At 43.4% G+C, this 20260-nt stretch overlaps 1 long non-coding RNA gene across 1 annotated transcript; it reads right to left on the reverse strand.

Moving 5' to 3' along the window:
• Nucleotides 1-1861: 1861 nt before the first annotated feature.
• On the reverse strand, nt 1862-19258 carry LOC120094810 (uncharacterized). Its single transcript, XR_005489508.2, has 4 exons — nt 18603-19258; nt 14717-16162; nt 11107-11259; nt 1862-2445 (listed from the first exon to the last, which is right to left on the reverse strand). It is a non-coding gene; the product is annotated as an uncharacterized LOC120094810 (long non-coding RNA).
• Nucleotides 19259-20260: the final 1002 nt, after the last annotated feature.

A 20260-nucleotide genomic window follows, 5' to 3' on the forward strand; every position in this document is an offset into this window, starting at 1 on the left:
ATGCTTGCTTTCTTTTTTTTCTTTTTTTTTTTATTAACTTGAGTATTTCTTATATACATTTCGAGTATTATTCCCTTTCCTGGTTTCCGGGCAAACATCCCCCTCCCCCCTCCCCTTCTTTATGGGTGTTCCCCTCCCCATCCTCCCCCCTTGTTGCCCTCCCCCCAACAATCTAGTTCACTGGGGGTTCAGTCTTAGCAGGACCCAGGGCTTCCCCTTCCACTGGTTCTCTTACTAGGATATTCATTGCTACCTATGAGGTCAGAGTCCAGGGTCAGTCCATGTATAGTCTTTAGGTAGTGGCTTAGTCCTTGGAAGCTCTGGTTGCTTGGCATTGTTGTACATATGGGGTCTCGAGCCCCTTCAAGCTCTTCCAGTTCTTTCTCTGATTCCTTCAACGGGGGTCCTATTCTCAGTTCAGTGGTTTGCTGCTGGCATACGCCTCTGTATTTGCTGTATTCTGGCTGTGTCTCTCGGGAGAGATCTACATCCGGCTCCTGTCGGTCTGCACTTCTTTGCTTCATCCATCTTGTCTAATTGGATGGCTGTATATGCATGGGCCACATGTGGGGCAGGCTCTGAATGGGTGTTCCTTCTGTGTCTGTTTTAATCTTTGCCTCTCTATTCCCTGCCAAGGGTATTCTTGTTCCCCTTTTAAAGAAGGAGTGAAGCATTCACATTTTGATCATCCGTCTTGAGTTTCATTTGTTCTAGGCATCTAGGGTAATTCAAGCATTTGGGCTAATAGCCACTTATCAATGAGTGCATACCATGTGTGTTTTTCTGTGATTGGGTTACCTCACTCAGGATGATATTTTCCAGTTCCGACCATTTGCCTACGAATTTCATAAGGTCATTGTTTTTGATAGCTGAGTAATATTCCATTGTGTAGATGTATCCCATTTTCTGTATCCATTCCTCTATTGAAGGGCATCTGGGTTCTTTCCAGCTTCTGGCTATTATAAATAAGGCTGCGATGAACATAGTGGAGCACGTGTCTTTTTTATATGTTGGGGCATCTTTTGGGTATATGCCCAAGAGAGGTATAGCTGGATCCTCAGGCAGTTCAATGTCCAATTTTCTGAGGAACCTCCAGACTGATTTCCAGAATGGTTGTACCAGTCTGCAATCCCACCAACAATGGAGGAGTGTTCCTCTTTCTCCGCATTCTCGCCATTATGCTTGCTTTCTTTGTTGATGTTATTTTCATAAAATGATTCATGAGAAGAACCTTCCATGAAGCATTCATTTTTTTCAGAAGAATAAATATACTTTTTTATTATGTAAAATCAGATTTTTTTTGTCTCTTCTAAATAAATAAAACAAGATATATAAATCTGTCATTTATGGTTTTTATGTTTAAAATTTTCTCCGAAGCATATTTCATTTCTTATTCACACTTTATTATTATTTTTTTACAACTTTCATGTGTTTCACCTAAACATAAGCTTGAATATTTGTGATGTTGTAATAGAAGAGAGCCTTAAAGTACAGAAAATAATTCTAAGGGCACAGTTGCATGCGCTAAACCCATTGGCCACCAGGTGTCAGGCTTGCTTCACGCTTAGCCAGGAGATGGACGGACACCCCCCCCCCCCCCAACCACAGCAATTCTGGTCTTCACATGATGAAGTGTCTTTCTCAGCAGGGAAGATTTATATCTTGTAATTAAGCAATAAGACATAAAGTGGAATTCATTTTGATAGTCGAAAGGCAAAAACCGCTGCTTAATTAGCTTTAATTATCAAAAAGATATGGTAGTTGTCTAAAACATGGGCTGTCGAGAATGAAGGAATTATCGCGTCGGGGTTTAAAGTATTTCTAAGAATACCCTGGCTTTATTAAATGTCCCCACACGGTGGTTGGTCTATAACTTTATTTTACAGTGTCACATTCATGATGAAGATTTGAGGTATTTTATTTTCTCATAGGTTTTGTCAGAACTGATGGAACTAAAGGTGAGGAAACATAAATTACGAACACCTTGAAGTAGAAGTTTCTGATTGGGTCATGTGATGCAGATACACGCGGTGAGGCCGACGCATGTGGTGTTTGGCTGAGGCAAGACGCGTGGGCAGATACATGGTGTCTGGAGAGAGTATAGACAGGACTGTACAGACAGCGACAGGGAGCTTGCATAGCTGACTTTACAGCGCTTCGTCGGTCTTTCGTCTTCGTCTATCAGATCCTCACTTTGTTGAGGGAGACATAGCACAGAACTTCTCCTGGCGTCCCTGCCGACCTTGGTTGCTCCTGCTGACGCATTCAGTGGAGGCCTGGCTGTTTCTGCTGAGTCGGGCCACCGCTGCTGATTCCTGTTTGCTCTCCTGACACTACTGAACCGGACTGCTGGTATCCTGACATCAGAGATTGAAACTGCCCCAAAGGGATACTTGTAAACAGGTCCACTTTACCATCTTTTCTCCTCTACTTTTGGACGGTGGACTAGAAGGGGTTAGAAACATTTCAGAACTCTTATTAAAAGTAGGTTTTCAAAAATCTAAGCCTACGGGGTTGGGGATTTAGCTCAGTGGTAGAGCGCTTGCCTAGCAAGCGCAAGACCCTGGGTTCGGTCGGTCCCCAGCTCCAAAAAAAAAAAAAAAAAAAAACAAAAAACAAAAAAACTAAGCCTACATGATAGGACTTATAATACTATATAAAATATATCTTAAGATTTGTTTAACTAAAAGACTTAATATGCCAAATTTAATTTCATTTCTAATTTCTAATTCTATTCAGCATTTCTGCTTTAGACAAATGGAGTCTTAGGGATTCAACTACACTAGTTTTAGTTTTCTGTGCCATGAAATGCCACGTTATCTAATAAACCTCTAAACACCAAGTATATTTTGCAAAATCTATAGAATCGAGGTATCCACAGAATATACAGTAATTTAGCAATTTTAGAGTACGTTACAAACTTGGTTATAAATTAGAAAGTTCCAGGATTAGTAGGAAAAGGATGTTCCCAATTGAAAGTGCACACAGTGAGGGACCACAAACTTAACTTAAAAGATTCACAAGCTCCCCTCCCACGCCCAGTTATATAAGGAGTAAGAACTTCTGTGGAGAGGACATTCTCCAACTTGTTGAGCTACCTGCAAACCATGCAGAGTGTAGGCATACAGATTTCTTGAGTTGTAACTTGGGGAATGGGTGAGGAAGTCTTTTGATGGTGTAGCTGCCTTTGAGTCATCTGTCACCCCTAACCCATACTCCTGAAGTAACCACCTCCATCCTCACTCTTGTAACTAACACCAGTTAACTTATTGGTTCACCAAATTAGACTTTCAGGGACTTGTGTCTGTTATCAGGACCCTATCTGGGGTGAGTACATACTTGTTTGTGTCTCCCTAGAAAATGCCACACAAAGCTGACTGTTCTGGAAGCCCGATGAAGGGTAAATACTGGCTTCCAGAACAACGTCAGCACTGTATGACTTAAGTTTCAGGAACTTCCTCAGACTTGTGAATTGTTCATTTCCTGAGTCTTAAGGAGTCTCTATCCTGGAAGAAATATTTCAATTTAGAGGAAATTGTTAAACAACAATCAGTCAGGGTATTAGTTCATACCCTGTCATAATAAAATACTTGAGACAATGAATGTATTAAGAAAAAATACTTTGTTTTATAGCTTCAGGGGTTCTAGTTCATGATCTGTGATTTTGAACCTGTGCTTAGGTAACACATTATGGACCATGAAGCAGAGCAGAAATGGTCCCCCCATGGGTAGAATATGAAAGACAGACAGAGGGGGGATCTAGAGTCTTTCTCTACAAGGGAACACCCCCAGTGACTTAAAAACCTCCCATCTGCCCTACCTCTTGAAGGTTTGACCACTACCTAGTATTAGTACTGTGAGGAGCAAGGCTTCGGTGTGCAGCATTAGGAGACGTGCACCATTAACAGTGTAGCAAGCAGATTCTCACATCCCAGTCAGAAAGTTAGAAACACAATATAGCCAGGCAAGAAGGAAATATCTAAGAACATTAGCACTAGGGCTTTGGACAAAAATGGCCTAACCAAACAAATTAACAGGGATTTCTGAGTTGACAGACCTCATTTGCATCCCAAAAACTTCTAGTGGCCCACACTGAATAAAGGCATGCAGCTACGTATTATTAGGTATATGGGGAAGCATACCATAGAAAATACAGATAACTAGAAAAGAGTGCTATCCACGCAGAGTCAAACACCCCCGCAACAACAAACATCCCTATCTTAACACCCTTGAATAAATAAAACGTCAAAGTTATGACATAAGAATATACTTCTTAAAGGTATAAAGAACAAAGCAGAGTGAAACTAAAAACCTTAGCCTTCGCAGAAAACTCGATAGAATGTTAGAAGGTGAAAGTGAGGCAGTTGTCTATTAGCAGAATACAGAAAGAGATGAAAAATAATGGTTAAAAAGATATCACAGTCAGAAAAGTAGTCTAAGGAATCTAAGGTACAAATAGAAACTATGTCAGGGACAAAGAATGGAGAGGCCCACAGGGCAGAGAGCACTGAGTGAGCACAGCAACATGCATAAGAGGCAGACACTGGACAACGGCTGAGACCCCGTCTTGCCTCTGGGGAGGGACCCTCTGGGTTCAGTTTGTCAATCTGTGGTTTTAATGACGTTTGTAGTTTCTACTCAAGTCCGAGGATGCTTGCTCTTACACCCTTTGCCTGCGGTGCTAGAAGGAACTCGACTGTAGAGAGAGCTGACCTCTATCAAACTTCCGTCTGGGTTTCTAGACAACAACTGGTTCCAACCTGCTGGCCAAGTAGGTGGGTAATTTTAGAAGTTGATCGTCAAGTTGCATCTCTGTTGCACAATGCAAATGGCAGGCTTGTGAGAGCAAAATCATGAATGGCTTGTACGCGGAACCTCCCCATCTGTTTCTGTGCTGCAACTGCATTTGTATGCCTCTGACCTTGAACTCACCTTCATAGGACTCTTTATATCATGGTGTATTTCCACAATCTTTTTTTCCAAGATAGTGTTTCACTGTGTAGCCCTGACTATCCTGGAACTCTGTAGACCAATCTGGCCTTGACCTCAGAGGTCCTCCTGCCTCTGCCTCCCAAATGCTGGGATTAAAGGCTTGAGCCACCTCTACCTGGTTGTACTGCCCAAATTTAGATACCACCCTGAATGTAATCATAGACAAAACAGGTTTACTGAACAACTTAATGATTTAGATAAAATGTGTGAAATGCATTTCACCTATTTCTAAAAACTCAGTATACTCCCATACCTAGCAACACTGTAAACCAGCTTTTCCTATTTTACATAGACCCTGGTTTAAAACACTTAATCGAAATGAGTTAGCCCATCATAGACTTTTTGGCTATTTTGAGGGCTGTATTTGAAGTGGAGGTTTTTCCATTATTTCCTCTTCTGATTCAATCTGGGATCTGATTAATAGCATCCCATTTAGAAAGTAGCTGAGGCCTCACTAATCGGAAGTCCTCAGAAACGCAATTGTCTCTCTTAATATTTCACGTTTCGAGTATAACCCACTGTTTATATGAAAATGGAGAAGTGCAATGAGCCTCACGAGATTGTTAAAAGGAAAAACAAAACAAGTTAAAAATGAGAGTTTGGAGACTCAAGGTTGTTCCAGGGTTTTTTCCTTTTTTTTTTTTTTTTTGGATAATTTTTTTATTTACATTTCAAATGTTATCTCCTTTCCCAGTTTTCGGTCCATAAACCCCCTATCCTCTCCCCCTCCCCCTGCTTCTGTGAGGGTGTTCCCCCACCCATCCACCCACTCCTTCCCACCTCCCTGCCTGACACTCCCCTGCACTGGGGGGTCCAGCCTTGGCAGGACCAAGGGCTTCTCCTCCCATTGATGCCCAACAAGGCCATCCTCTGCTACATACGCAGCTGGAGCCATGGGTCTGTCCATGTGTACTCTTTGGATGGTGGCTTAGTCCCTGGGAGCTCTGGATGGTAGGTATTGTTGTTCTTATGGGGTTGAAAGCCCCTTCAGCTCCCATCCCAGTTTTAAGGTGTTTCTGTTTGACAGAAACATTTAGATGTCGCCTTCTGTCCAGCCTGCCTCCCAACCCTTACTCTCTGGGTGGCCTGACCTCCTTTGAGGTGGCACAGGTGTAAAATGTTGAACCCCCTTTTCTTCTCACCCTTTGCTACACCCACCATCTCAAAGAAGGGTTCACAAGGGAGGGAGAAGCCTTAGGAGGTTCCCTTAGGGTGGAGTCCACTTCCAAGAACGTTCTCAATAAAAGTTTCTTCTAAAAGATTGGTTGGAAAAACATACTGAAGTCCCCAGACAGGGGTGGATCAGCATTTCTTACCAGAGAAGACAGAAGCACAGGGCAGAGCTCCCAGCTTGGGAGCTGTCTGTCAGTGTATAAGTGGTCCATTGTGACAGCCTTCCGACTGCCAGTGACATCTTACTCCGCCTGTCTCTAGCGATAATAATATACTCACTGGCCATCTAATTAAAACTGAAAGGAATGAGTGCCTTTTAAAACTTGAGCTCCTAGAATCTCAGGTGTCCCTGAGCAGAGCTCATCAACTGCACATCATACCTCGAAGAGCAGATCTTAGTGAGGAAGGTACCCCGGGCTCACATTTCGATCTCACTGCTTGTGATATCGCTATGTTAGCGTGCTGCTTGGGTGACTTTCTGCCTGGCTCCCTGCTCAATTCTTTATTCATCTTCCTTCTTTATTTTTTTTTCTTTTTTTCGGGGCTGGGGACCGAACCCAGGACCTTGTGCCTCCTAGGCAAGCTCTCTACCACTGAGCCAAATCCCCAACCCCTATTCATCTTCCTTCCAACATGGGTTGCAGGCTACAGTGTGCCCGGGCTGTATCGGGGGAATATAAAGATGAACAGAATTAGAAGGCCTCACTGTAGGGACAACGGATATAAAAAGTCCCTATGCTAAAATCTGGTTAATCTGTAATAGAAACAATAACCGTATACATGGATCTCATGTTAGGGAAGAAACAAAGCAGTGGCCTTTCAGCAAGACTATCCCTCAAATAAGAGATATTTTAACTTGTGGCATGTTTTATTTTGTTGACCAAAGACCCCACCGTATCTTCTTCAAAAATAAGTCTGCCTCATCTGTATGCGTTACTTGCTGGGCAGCTGAGTGTGAGATCCTAGTATTAAATTAGGTCCATCAAGGAAACACCTACCACGGGATGGTATTGAACAGATGGAATCTTCCACATCTTAAAGCCATCTACGAATGAATCTAAAGAAGGCCGTGCATTACCTTAGAACCTTCAGACTCATGACCCTCTCCGTGTGAAAACAATGCCTCACCAACCACATACCTTACACAAACTAAACAAAATTTGTCCTTGCTAATTAGTAACCTCTTGGTCTGTTTCTATTTAACGGTCTTTGGAGGCTGGAGAGATGGCTCACCAGTTAAGACAGCTTGCTGTTCTTGAAGAGGTTTAGTTCCCAGCCCCCAAATCAGGCAACTAACTTACAACCACGTGCAACTCTAATTCCAGAGGATCTGATGCCCTCTGACCTTCACGGGCACCTACGTTCACATGGTGCATATAAACTCACACGGGCACATACACATGTGAGCGCGCGCGCGCGCGCGCGCACACACACACACACACACGTACATGCACACACACAGATAAATAAATCAGCAGCCATATTTATATGCTCGGGGGAGATGCTTGGACAAGGCATATATAACATAGGGCCATTTCGAGACTTAGAGTTCTGCCAAGCGTGAGACACAAAGGTTTTTAATTAAATCCAGCATCTTAAATGTATTATTCAAATCTCCTGTGTGCCCTCTATGGCAGCTTAATTTTAAAAATTTATTCTTTGTCACTTTCTTTCTTTTTATTTATTTATTCTTTTACTGAAAAATCGATTTTTCCATACAATATATTCTGATTATGGCTTCCCCTCCCCTAACTACTCCAGATCCCCCTTGCTTCTCTCCATCTACACAAATCTGCAGTCCTTTTTGTTTTCTCTCATTAGAAAATGAACAAATGTCTACAAAAGAAGAGGCAAGAAAGAAAGAAAAAGTGGAGGAAGAGGAGGGAAGACGAGGAGGGAGTGGGAGGGAGGAGGAAGTGGAGGAGGGGGAGGAGTGACGAGGAGGGGGAGGAGGAAGGAACGAGGAGGAGGGGGAGGAGAGGGAGGAGGAGAAATGAAAAGAAAAACAAACAATCCTAAATAAGACAAAACAAACGAATGAACAGAAAAGCAAAGAGCCAAGGAAAAAGCACAAGAAACAAATATAGGCACAGAAACACTCACATTCGCAAACACCAGAAGCCTGTCAAAACACAAAATCAAAAACCATACTATAAAAGCTCCGTAGGGTAAGAAAACAATGTCCAGACAAAGCTTATGAGAAAAGAAACAACATCCAAAAAATATCACAGAATTCGTTTTTTTTTTTTTTTTTTTTTTGGTTGGCCGTCTGCTGCTGGGCATGGGGACTGCGCTTAGGAGTGCTTCGTATACCCAGTGCGTCTTCATTGGAGAAAACCAAGTTTTCATTTTCAAGTGGCCATTAACCACTTGATAATAGCTTCTGGGTTAGGGATGTGGGTTTGTGTCCACTTCTACTCTCAGCACTGGGACTCCGTTAGGCCTAGACCTGTGCAGGCCCTGGGCATGCTGCCACAGTCTGAGCTCGTGTATGCACGGCTCCTGCAAGGCATAGAGAGCTCGGGGCCCTGGTGGTCTCCATTCCTGGTGGCTCTTAACAGTCTTTCTGCCTCCTCTTCCACAAGGTTCCCTGAGCCATGAGGGGAGGGAATTGATGGAAACACCCCAGTTAGGACCAAGTGTTCCAAGCTCTCAGTCTTGTCACACTGTCCATCTATAGGCCTCCATATTTATCCTCATGGACCGGAAGAGGAAGTTTCTCTGATGATGGCCGGGCAAGGCACTGGTCTACAAATGCAGTAGGATGACATTAGGATTCATTTTGTTGCTATGTTTCTTTAGCAGAACAGTAGTATTTGTTTTCCTGTAGGTCCCTGATCTACTTTGCCTTAGGTTCTTGACTACCACAGTAGGACTGGGGATGGGATCCGTCTCTTGGGCCTTGAATCCAACCAAGTATTGGCTGGTTAGTCCCACAAGCTTCGTGCGCTTGCGCAAGTCAGCATTGTGGACTGAAGGGCTTGTAGCTGGGTTGGTGCTTGCCTCTCACCTTTGGTAGCATGCAGAGCACTTTCCAGGAGCATGAACACGAGCCGGTAAGGGGTGAAGGCTCTAGGTAGGCACCAGCCCAACTCCTCCATGTTCAGTAAGTTCAGGTGTTGCTTTCAACAACAGGGTCCTACTGTCAGTTCGCAGAGAGCGGCCAATAGCCTTGGCAATACACTGTGTCATTAGGGGTTTCCATGGGGCCCTCTGACCAAGATCTTGATTAGATATAACCAGTTCCCAGAAGTGGAGGTTTCTTTTGGCCACAAGAGATTCCAGCTGGTACTCCATTTCCTCCATTATTTGGCAATTCCGTTTTCATCACCTTAATATATATGCATATTTTAAGAAGCGTCTACTATACTAGGTTTCCATACAACCCCTAAATTGGCCCTTAGTTTTCGCTGTTCCTCCCATATTCCCTCCCTCGCACTCTTCCTGAAACCCTCCCATTCGATGCTTCCCCTCCAGGGCCCCATCCACTCATAACTATTCACTGTTTCTCCTTCCTAGAGCAATCCAGTGTTCTCCTCAGTTTCTCATTCTATACCTGACCTCTTTGCTGATACGGATTGTAGCCTCCTCATCAAACACTTCGGAGCTAGCATCCACAGAGAAGCAGTCTGTTTGGGTCTAGTTACCAGCATGATTTTTTTCTTCTTCTTCTAGAGCTATCCATTTACTTGTGAATTTCGTGATTTCATTTGTTTAAACAGATGAGGAACATCACCTTGTGCGAACAGAACACATTTTCGTTATCCACTCATCTGTTGATGGGCATCTGGGTCGTTTCCAATTTCTGGCTATTGTGAATAGAGCAGCACGAACATAGTAGAGCAAAAGCCTCTGTCGAATGATGTAGAATCCTTTGGCTATTTGCCCAAGGACATACCACTATCTATATATAAATCTATATAAAAAAATCTTGAGGTAGATCTATTCCCAACTTACTAAAGAACCAACACACTAATTTCCATATGACTGTATGAGTTTGCATTCACATCAGCAATGGGTGAATGTTCCCCTTTCCCCATATCCTTACCAGCATGAGTTGATTTGTCACTTTCACAGCTGTATACTTCAATCTCTCTCTTTGTATTTTTTTTTGAACATTAGACCTTTATTGAAATTTGTGGCTTTAAGAGCCCCTCCCTCACACATGCTGAAGTGGATTAGTTTTGTGCAGATAACCCCAACTGTGGTGAGTTCATGATCTCCTGTCCCGAAACAGACTTTTTTCTGACCCCTCCCTCCCTCCCTCCCTCCCTCCCTCCCTCCCTCCCTCCCTCCTTCCTTCCTTCCTACTTCCTTTCTTTCAAAGATTTATTTATGAGTGCCCTATCTGAATATACACCTGCATGCCAGAAGAGGGCATCAGATCACATTATAGAGGTTGTGAGCCACCATGTGGTTGCTGGGAATTGAACTCATGACCTCTGGAAGAGCAGTCAGTGCTCTTAACCACTGAGCCATGTCTCTAGCCCATGACCTCTTTCTTGACTCATCTCGATCATACACTGTTTTGTTGATTTTGAGTTTGCTTCTTGTAATTCTCTTTTTCTGCATTACATATTTTAAGAGTATTTTATCAGAAACGTACATAATTTATAATTAGACATACATAATTTATAATTATATTAACCCTGTTGAGCTCTAATAAAGCATTTTTCTCTTAAATCTCTTTTTGCCTGATATCAGTGATGAGATCCAAACCTTGGTGGTGTCCACAACTCTTTTTACATATCTAGTCACTGTATACTTCTACTGAAGGTATGCACCCGTTCCCTACCACTATTTAGATGTTGCTTTCAAATTTTAATGGCATATGAGAGCAAAATTTTGACATGTTCACTGTTCTGTAGGTTAACTGTGAGTTGAATTCACTCAAGTGGTTCTTCTAAAGGTTTGATCTGTGATTGTATAATTACAAATTACCTGGTAGTGTGACTAGTACTGGACAGCTGAAGATGTTCTCCTAGGTCTAGTGGTTGACATCAGCCATTGGCAGGGTCATAGTCTCCATAGTTTCTTGCCCTCAAGTGCCCATTGAGAGTTTGAACTTTTGCACATGATGCTGCCACATGAAAACTAAAAACAAACCACAAAACATTTCAGAGGTGGGGCAGGTCTTGGGGATTTTACAGTTTATTTATTTGGTACCCCCATTTTAACCGGTCATTAACAAGGAATGACTGGGTGGTGTGTGCTCCACGTGAACTTAGTAGGGGACACAGAGAGATGTCATTCAGCATTGTGCTCTATAACACATTGTTTGAAACAGGGAGATCAGTGCTTCTCTGTGCCACCATTTATTTATAAAAAAAGCTGACAGAGTCTTTGGTCCAAAGGTCACCTGGAAGCAGGATTCCATCTGCCTTGGAGCATCTCGGGGTTTTCCTTTGGTGCCTTCAACTCAAACACGCACGGCCAACCCATATTATGAAAAATAATTCACCTTATCAAAGCTTCCACTCACAGCTACAAAGTACCTGCCCAGAAACACCCAGTGTTGTGTTGGACCAAAAACTGGGCTACCATGGTCCATCCAATTCAATACATACAATTAACCTTTATAAGAACTATAAAGGTGGGGCTGGAGAGATGGCTGAGTGGTTAAGAGCACTGACTGCTCTTCCAGAGGTCGTGAGTTTAATTCCCAGCAGCCACATGGTGGCTCACAACCATCTGCAATGGGATCAGATGCCCTCTTCTGGTGTGTCTGAAGACAGCTACAGTGTATAATAAATAAATAAATCTTAAAAAAAAGAACTATAAAGGTGAATTACTTATAAATCCAATTTTAAGTTGAAATAGTCTCTGCCAGATAAAGTAAATGTATTCTCCATTTAATACATATATAATATAATATAATTAATATAATAATATAATAGCAAGGTCACTTAGAAGTCAGAAAAAGTTACTGTTAAATGACAGCCAAGAAAAGGATTCTACAGGAAACAACTACAAATCAAATCAGGTGAGTTTAGAAACCCCATTTCATTCTTACCATTTTCACAGTTAGGGAAAAGCTAATTTGGATTGCTATTATGCAATAAAAATTAAACCAACCTTCGTGGGTCCAGAGCCCCAGGGGTGGGGAAAACAGAGTGTGCACATCAGCGTATTCATTGAAGGTTTAAAGATCCTTAGTATTATTAATCAAGAATTTAAATGTCCCAAAGACATAATACTTCTTTCCCCCAGAATAAGATGTCTTATTCATAACCCAAATGAAAACTATATAAGAAGGAGGAGAGAAAGTCAGTGGTCCCTGGAATGCTTTGATCTGGATTAATGGTTCTGGTCCTCAGGGCTGTAAATTTAACTTCTATTGCTGTTCGTGCACTAAAGGGTACTCAATTGGCCCAAAAGAATTAATGCAACTTCTAAAAGTTGGCCAACTAATTTATAGGCAATAACTTACACGTCAGGAAAAATTGGATCAGCAAGTGATGCTATATTTATTTCCATGAAAGCCAGCAATGCTTTTCCTCACGAAAGTTAGAGGGATTAAGTTCATCTCAAAGTTCCCCCTGAGAGGGATGAACAGGATGAAATGGCCCTGTTGAGGAAGGAGTGTGAAGGAGGAGTGTGAAGGAGGAGTGTGAAGGAGGAGTGTGAAGGAGTGTGAAGGAGGAGTGTGAAGGAGCATGAAGGAGTGTGAAGGAGGAGTGTGAAGGAGTGTGAAGGAGGAGTGTGAAGAAGGAGTGTGAAGGAGGAGTGTGAAGGAGTGTGAAGGAGGAGTGTGAAGGAGTGTGAAGGAGTGTGAAGGAGTGTGAAGGAGGAGTGTGAAGGAGGAGTGTGAAGGAGTGTGAAGGAGGAGTGTGAAGAAGGAGTGTGAAGGAGGAGTGTGAAGGAGTGTGAAGGAGGAGTGTGAAGGAGGAGTGTGAAGGAGTGTGAAGGAGTGTGAAGGAGTGTGAAGGAGGAGTGTGAAGGAGGAGTGTGAAGGAGTGTGAAGGAGGAGTGTGAAGGAGTGTGAAGGAGTGTGAAGGAGTGTGAAGGAGGAGTGTGAAGGAGTGTGAAGGAGGAGTGTGAAGAAGGAGTATGAAGGAGTGTGAAGGAGTGTGAAGGAGTGTGAAGGGGTGTGAAGGAGGAGTGTGAAGAAGGAGTGTGAAGGAGTGTGAAGGAGTGTGAAGGAGGAGTGTGAAGAAGTGTGAAGGAGTGTGAAGGAGTGTGAAGGAGTGTGAAGGAGTGTGAAGGAGGAGTGTGAAGAAGGAGTGTGAAGGAGTGTGAAGGAGGAGTGTGAAGGAGTGTGAAGGAGGAGTGTGAAGGAGGAGTGTGAAGGAGTGTGAAGGAGTGTGAAGGAGTGTGAAGGAGTGTGAAGGAGGAGTGTGAAGGAGTGTGAAGGAGGAGTGTGAAGCAGCTGCTAAAGGGAACAGCTAAAGGGGTCAGGAGAGGAAAAAGTCCATCTCTTCTGCACAAAAGACTTTGTGACCGTCTAAGATTCTAGATCACAACTGAGGCCGCCAGAAACCCAATCTTCTGTGGTAATACAATTCAGCTCTTTCGTGGGTCAACGTTGCCTTTGATTGGCTGTTGTTCTCGGAGTGTATTCCAGTATAACGATCTGCCTTTTCCCAGTCCATACCTGACATTCAGCGCCCCCGCAAAAGCTGCTTACACACAGTCCGGATTCATGCCCATGCTTTCTCAAGTCTCTCTGCCCAGACTGTTCTCTACATCTGACTTAAGTTAAACTCCTGGATGGATCCTCATCCAATGGCGTATGAGAGAACTGAGGAGTACCTCAGCTTCTCCACTCACTGAGAAGACGGCTCTGCTGTGTCTGCCACAGTTCTGAGAAAGCCTCTGAAAGGCTGGCACCAATTGTGCCATAGTAGTAGTTTTCTTACCAAATTTTTGTAATTTGTCTTCCAGTATTTCCTGGATCTGGACTTCAGATAGAAGTCTATCCGTCTGAAGATATCTTAGGAGTAACTTTACAATCCTACCAAAAGCAATCTACAGATTCCATGCAATCTCCATCAAAATTCTAGCACAGTTCTTCACAGAACATGAAAGGATGACTTTTGGATTCGTAAGTAAACACACACACACACACACACACATACACACACACACACACACACACACACACACACACACACACACATATCACCGTCCCCGATTTCAACTTGTATTACGGAACAAGAGTAATAAAAAAAACCAACAACACGATATTAGCATTAAAAAGATAGGTTGATCAATGGAATCAAATTGCAGACCCAGACAGTCCATATTCCTATGGAAACATGATTTTTTTTTGACAAAGAAGGAAACTACTGCACACTGGAAGGAAGGCCTCAGCAGATGACAATGGTCTGACTGTGTGTCTGCATGCACAAGACTGCGAAGAGATCTGTATCTGTCACCCCGCACAAAACTCAACTTCAAATGGACCAAAGACCTCAACACAACGCCAAACACACTGAACCCTACAGAAGGGGAAGTTGGGGAGCAGCTTTGAACCCATTGACACAGGAAAAGACCCTCTGACCAGACACAGTTAACACAGACACTGAGATAGACAGTTAGTTAATGGTACCTTGTGAAACTTGAGAAGAAGAGAAAACTTGGACAGCCACTGTGGAGATCAGTGTAGTGTTTCCTCAGGAGTCTAGGAATAGGTCTACCTCAAGCCGTGCCCCTGTTAGGCATACACACCTGTGGTGGGTATGAGATGGGGTAAGGGAGAGAAGATGAGGAGGGACCACCAAAACTAAGGGTCGTCTAAAGGGTCAAATAGAAGACAGTAGTAGAAGCACACACATACATATATATTCATAAATATATATATGAATATATACATATATATAATCACCACTTTGGATACAAAGCCCCAACTAGACAGCTCTCAGCACCAAATGAAACCCTCGGTTCTAGGAATGAGTTACATCTAGCTCATTGAGCTGTTGGCCATGGGGTTCCCATGGAAACCACCAAACAACCCAGGCTTCCCCCAAGGCTATTAGTAGCTCTCCACAAACAATGGCAAGGCCCCATTGGTGAAGATAATGCTTACACACTTCATCTACATTTACCATTTAACATGGTGCCTAGCTACAGCCTTCACCCATACCGAATCGTTTTCACAGTACTGGAAGGTACTCTGCACACCACCAGGGGGATAAAAGTAAACACCATCCCAGCAGTAAACCCATCAATCCATAGTGATGACCTATGTGATATGCCGGCACAACAGTCTCCTTGAGACTGAACCCATGCGTGTCACTGCTCAGGTAACCAAATGCTACTGTTCTGCTAAAGCAATGTGGCAGCATAGTGACTCCCAATGACATTGTGCTATGGCCACAGATGTGCTCAATCAGGATCAGAGAGGCGTCTTCCTGTGGTAGATGGGAACGAATTCGAAGACCCACAACTAGGCAATAAGTGACAGTCCTACGTGGGATGTCTCTCTCAAACTTCTCTCCCCAGGGCTCAGGAAACTGCAGAAAAGGGAGGCAGGGAGATTGTAGAAGCCACAGGGATGGAAGGCAACAAAGAAAGAAGGCCTGGTAGACACAACGAGCCTTACCACTGTGAATCACAGTGACAGTGGCAGCATGTTGAGCACCTTTACAGATACAATCAGATGGGGCCACAGCGCTGAGAGGGAGAAGAGAACTTGATAGCCGGTCCCTGGCCAGGAAGCTGTCTCCAACGGACAACTGCTCACCAAGAAAAGGGCGTCTCACTGGGTCTACGAACCACAATTACAAGGAGGTCTAAACCCAGCAAGAGACAGCCAACACAAAATGAGCTCAATTGTACTTTTAGAGATTTTTTAAATCTCATAACTCCCCAGGCATTTTCCACCTTACTGGTCACTTGCTTATGTAGTATGGCTTCCGATGTTGTGTTTTTATTGGTTTTCTCTTTTTCTGTCTTCCTCTCTCTCCTCCCCCTCTCTCTTTCTGCTGTTCTCGTGCATTTCCTTTGGTCTTTTTCTTTTTCTCTTGCTCTGTTTTGTCCTAGCATGCAGTTGGATCTAGAACATGAGAGAAGAAGCTGGGATCAGAAAATGTTGTTTGAAAACATGTATTTCTCAATAAAAAGAAATGCCAGTTGCTATGTCTTAATAACATTAGTCTCCCGATCGTAACCTCAGCATTCTAACTGCAGTCGGGTACAGAACAAATAGAGCCTTTAGCTCTGGAGGCCACAGATCATGACATAAATAGCAGTTGGGCATCATGGTCAGCGGCCAGAGCATCAGTTCTTTTAGATTCTGCTACTGAGCTCACACACAGACAACAAAAGCATGGTGTGCTACCTCTGTGTCCACCATTGGTAAAATTGTGTGACACTTTACAAAAACCCCATGATCAGAATTATCTGGCAAAGATAGAAGTGCAGGGGAGGGTGGATGGGAAGAAAAATAAATAATGATGTGCTAGAGGAAGGAGCACCAATAAAACTTGATTTAACAAAATCTCATATATATATACATATATATATATATACACACATACACATATATATGTATATATACCCCCACATATTTCACATAATATATCACATATATACATATATGTATACCATATATATGTATGATATACATATATGTAAGTGTATTACCACAATACCAAAAGTACAAAGGGTCAAACAGCAGAAGATAAGACACACTTAAAGGAAGTACTACAATTCTCCGAGGAGAAATGCTCGTAGGAGGCATGCTATATGAGAGAGTTTCAGATGGCGCTCAACTTCCCTGCAGTGTGTGTACAGAAGTGAACCCTCTCAATCACTGTCTTCTTTTTATCTCATTTTCCTGGATATAAACATTACACTGTTTACTATTTTGACCAAGTTTCTGTCTCTGTTTTTGAGATGTTGGGGACAGAACCTAGGGCTTTGCTCATGCTGATTAACCAATTTATCACTGAGAAATAACCCCAGTGCTTGATACAGTTTTGTGGTGGTTTGACTATGCTTGGCCCAAAAGTGGTACTGTTCAGAGGCGTGGCCTTGTTGGAGTAGGTGTGGCCTTGTTGGAGTAGGTGTGGCCTTGTTGGAGTAGGTGTGGCCTTGTTGGAGTAGGTGTGGCCTTGTTGGAGTAGGTGTGGCCTTGTTGGAGTAGGTGTGGCCTTGTTGGAGTAGGTGTGGCCTTGTTGGAGGAACTGCGTCACTGTGTTGGTGGGCTTTGAAACCTCCTAGCCTCCTGGAAGACAGTCTGCTCCTGGCTTAAGATGTAGAACTCTCCACTCTGCCAGCACCATGCCTGCCTGGACGACGCTGTGCTTCCTGCTATGATTATAAAAGACTGAACCTCAGAAACTGTAAGCCAGCCCCAATTAAATGTCCTTTATAAGAGCTGCCCTGGTCATGGTGTCACTTCACAGCAATGGAACCCTAAGACGAGTCTTTTTTTTTTTTTTAAGATGTATTTATTATGTATATAGTATTTGCCTACATATATGCCTGCATGCCAGAAGAGCGCACCAGATCTCATTACAGATGGTTGGGAGCCACCATGTGGTTGCTGGGAATTGAACTCAGGACCGCTGGAAGAGCACTCAGTGCTCCTAAACTCTGAGCCTTCTCTCCAGCCCAAGACACGTCTTAAGAACGTACTCCTCCCACTGATTATTAAGATCCCCTAATGAGGTTGAGCGCCCCTGTTGCTCTGTGACCCAGCGCTGCTGTGTAAGAGCAAGGGCTGCCCTCATTAGCTGAGCACCTTGTTTGAGTTGCTCCTTATGACTCACTTTCCCCTTCCCTCTGAGTGGTGGGGATAATTACATTTTCTGCTTTGCTGGAATGTTAGGATAATTATCTAAGTTCACGTGTAGAAAAAAAAATAGGACAAAGGTCAGCTAAGTAGTTAGCACTAATCAAATTACTAATATTTTGTTGTATACTTATATCCCAACTTTAAACTATACATTCTTAATAGACATCAGCAATATTTCCGCTAATCGTATTGTATTGGTAATACAGAGATGATCTTTGGATATATATCTTTGAATATTTCTGTGAGTAAACTTATTCGATTTTTTTTCTTTTTCTTTGTTTCTTTTGAGACAGGGTCTTCTTGGCTGGCCCAAACCTCCCTATTTAGAGCCAGTTGACCTTAAACTTAGAGAGAATGCCTCTATGAGGTCCGACTGGAGAGCACTTGTAAATTAGTGATAGGGTCCAGCCCATGGTAGGTAGAGCCATCCTTGGGCTGATGGTCCTGGGTTCTATAAGAAAGCAGACTGAGCAAGCCATGATGAGCAAACCAGTAAGCAGCACTCCTTCACGGTCTCTGCGTCATCAGCTCCTGTGTCTAGGTTCCTTCCCCGTTTGAGTTCCTGTCCTGGCTTCCTACAATGATGAATCACAGTGTGGAGCAGCCAAATAGTTTCCTTTTCAAGTTGCTTGGGTCATGGTGTTTTATCACAGCAATAGAAACTCTAAGACAATTTGGTACTGGGAGTACATACTGTCATGAGAGACTTGATCATGTTATTTTGGGGATGGCTATGAAGAACGGAATGTTGGGCTAGAAAAGCCATTGTGTGTTGAGAGCTCAGTGGTGTGTTCTGTGGGAGCTTGGAAGAAAAGAATGTTGAGAACAGAGCACACGACGGGGAGTCCTGGCTTGTAGAGTTTCAGAGGGAAGCAAAGATTCCCCCAGACCTTTTGTGTGAAGAATCTGTGGGGTCTGGTCATCCAGAGCTGATGGATCAGCTGTGATTAGCAAGAGGCCTGACACACTAGAGTAAAACCTTTGCTTTCTTGGGACAACAGGTGAAGCAGTGTTGGGGATGAAGATTCAGTTGTGATTATGAGGAGACCAGCATCATTGGAATGAAGTCTTCTGGGAAGTGTTTCCTCAGGCTCAGCACAAACAAACTGTGTTCCAGAAGCAGCCATGTGCTGGCAGCTACACTTGGTCGTTTAAGAGTCACCCAGGTGGGGGCTGGAGAGATGGCTCAGCGGTTAAGAGCACTGACTGCTCTTCCAGAGGTCCTGAGTTCAATTCCCAGCAACCACATGGTGGCTCACAGCCATCTGTAATGCGATCTGATGCCCTTTTCTGGTTTCTGAAGACAGCTACAGTGTACTTATATATAATAAATAAATAAAATCTTAAAAAAAAAAAGAGTCACCCAGGTGGAACTAATTTGAAGGCATGAAAGGGTCATGGAGGGCAGCTGAGGCTTGGCATTTTGTGGCAGGGCTGGGGTCCCTGAGGAGAGCACAGAAGAGGCTACTAGTAAACGTGTAGCCCAGCTACAGCAGGGACCGCAACATTCTGGAGATGTCGTGTCATAGGATGACCACCAAGGACAGCAGTCACAGTACAGTGGAGCCCACCGGATCCTAGAAGACAAGTTCTGCATGGTTCAGAGAGCAGAGCCACAGAAGTGACCCAAGCCATTTGTAGGATGGTGAGTGAATTCCAGACACTGGATTTGGAGATATCCATTCTGCCGGAGTATAGTTTGCTTTGTTTAGATTGTCACTGTGCCCTGGTATCCCCTTTTGAAGTAAGAAAGTATTAAATTTAATTTTGCTTTTACATGAGCCCACAGTTGACTTTGAATTTTAAAAGACTCTGCCTTTTCTTTTTTTTTTAAAGTATTTGTATTTTTAAGAACTGTTTTTTTTTTTTTCTTTTTTTTCGGAGCTGGGGACCGAACCCAGGGCTTTGCACTTGCTAGGCAAGCGCTCTACCACTGAGCTAAATCCCCAACCCCAACTGTTTTTTTTTTTTTTAAATTTTGGAATGTTTATATTAATGTGTGATCTTGAGGAAGTAAAGAAAAAAAAGGGCTATGGCTTAATGGTGATGAATTTGTGTCAAGTTGACAAGGGGTCAATTGTGCTGGCTGGTTTTGTGTCAACTTAGTCCAAAAACAGAAAAGGTTGAGAAAATGCCTCCATAAGATCTGGCTGTAGGGCTGTAGGGCGTTTCCTAGTGATTGATGGGAGAGGGGTCAGCCCATTGTGGGTGGAGCCATCCTTGGGCTGGTGGTCTTGCGCCCTATAAGAAATCAGGCTGAGCAAGCCATGAGGAGCAAGCCAGGAAGCAGCACCCCTCCATGGCCTCTGCATCAGCTCCTGCCTTCAGGTTCCTGTCCTGCTTGAGTTTCTG

This window comes from Rattus norvegicus, chromosome 9 (assembly GCF_036323735.1).
Source record: "Rattus norvegicus strain BN/NHsdMcwi chromosome 9, GRCr8, whole genome shotgun sequence".
Classification (NCBI taxonomy): Eukaryota; Metazoa; Chordata; class Mammalia; order Rodentia; family Muridae; genus Rattus; species Rattus norvegicus.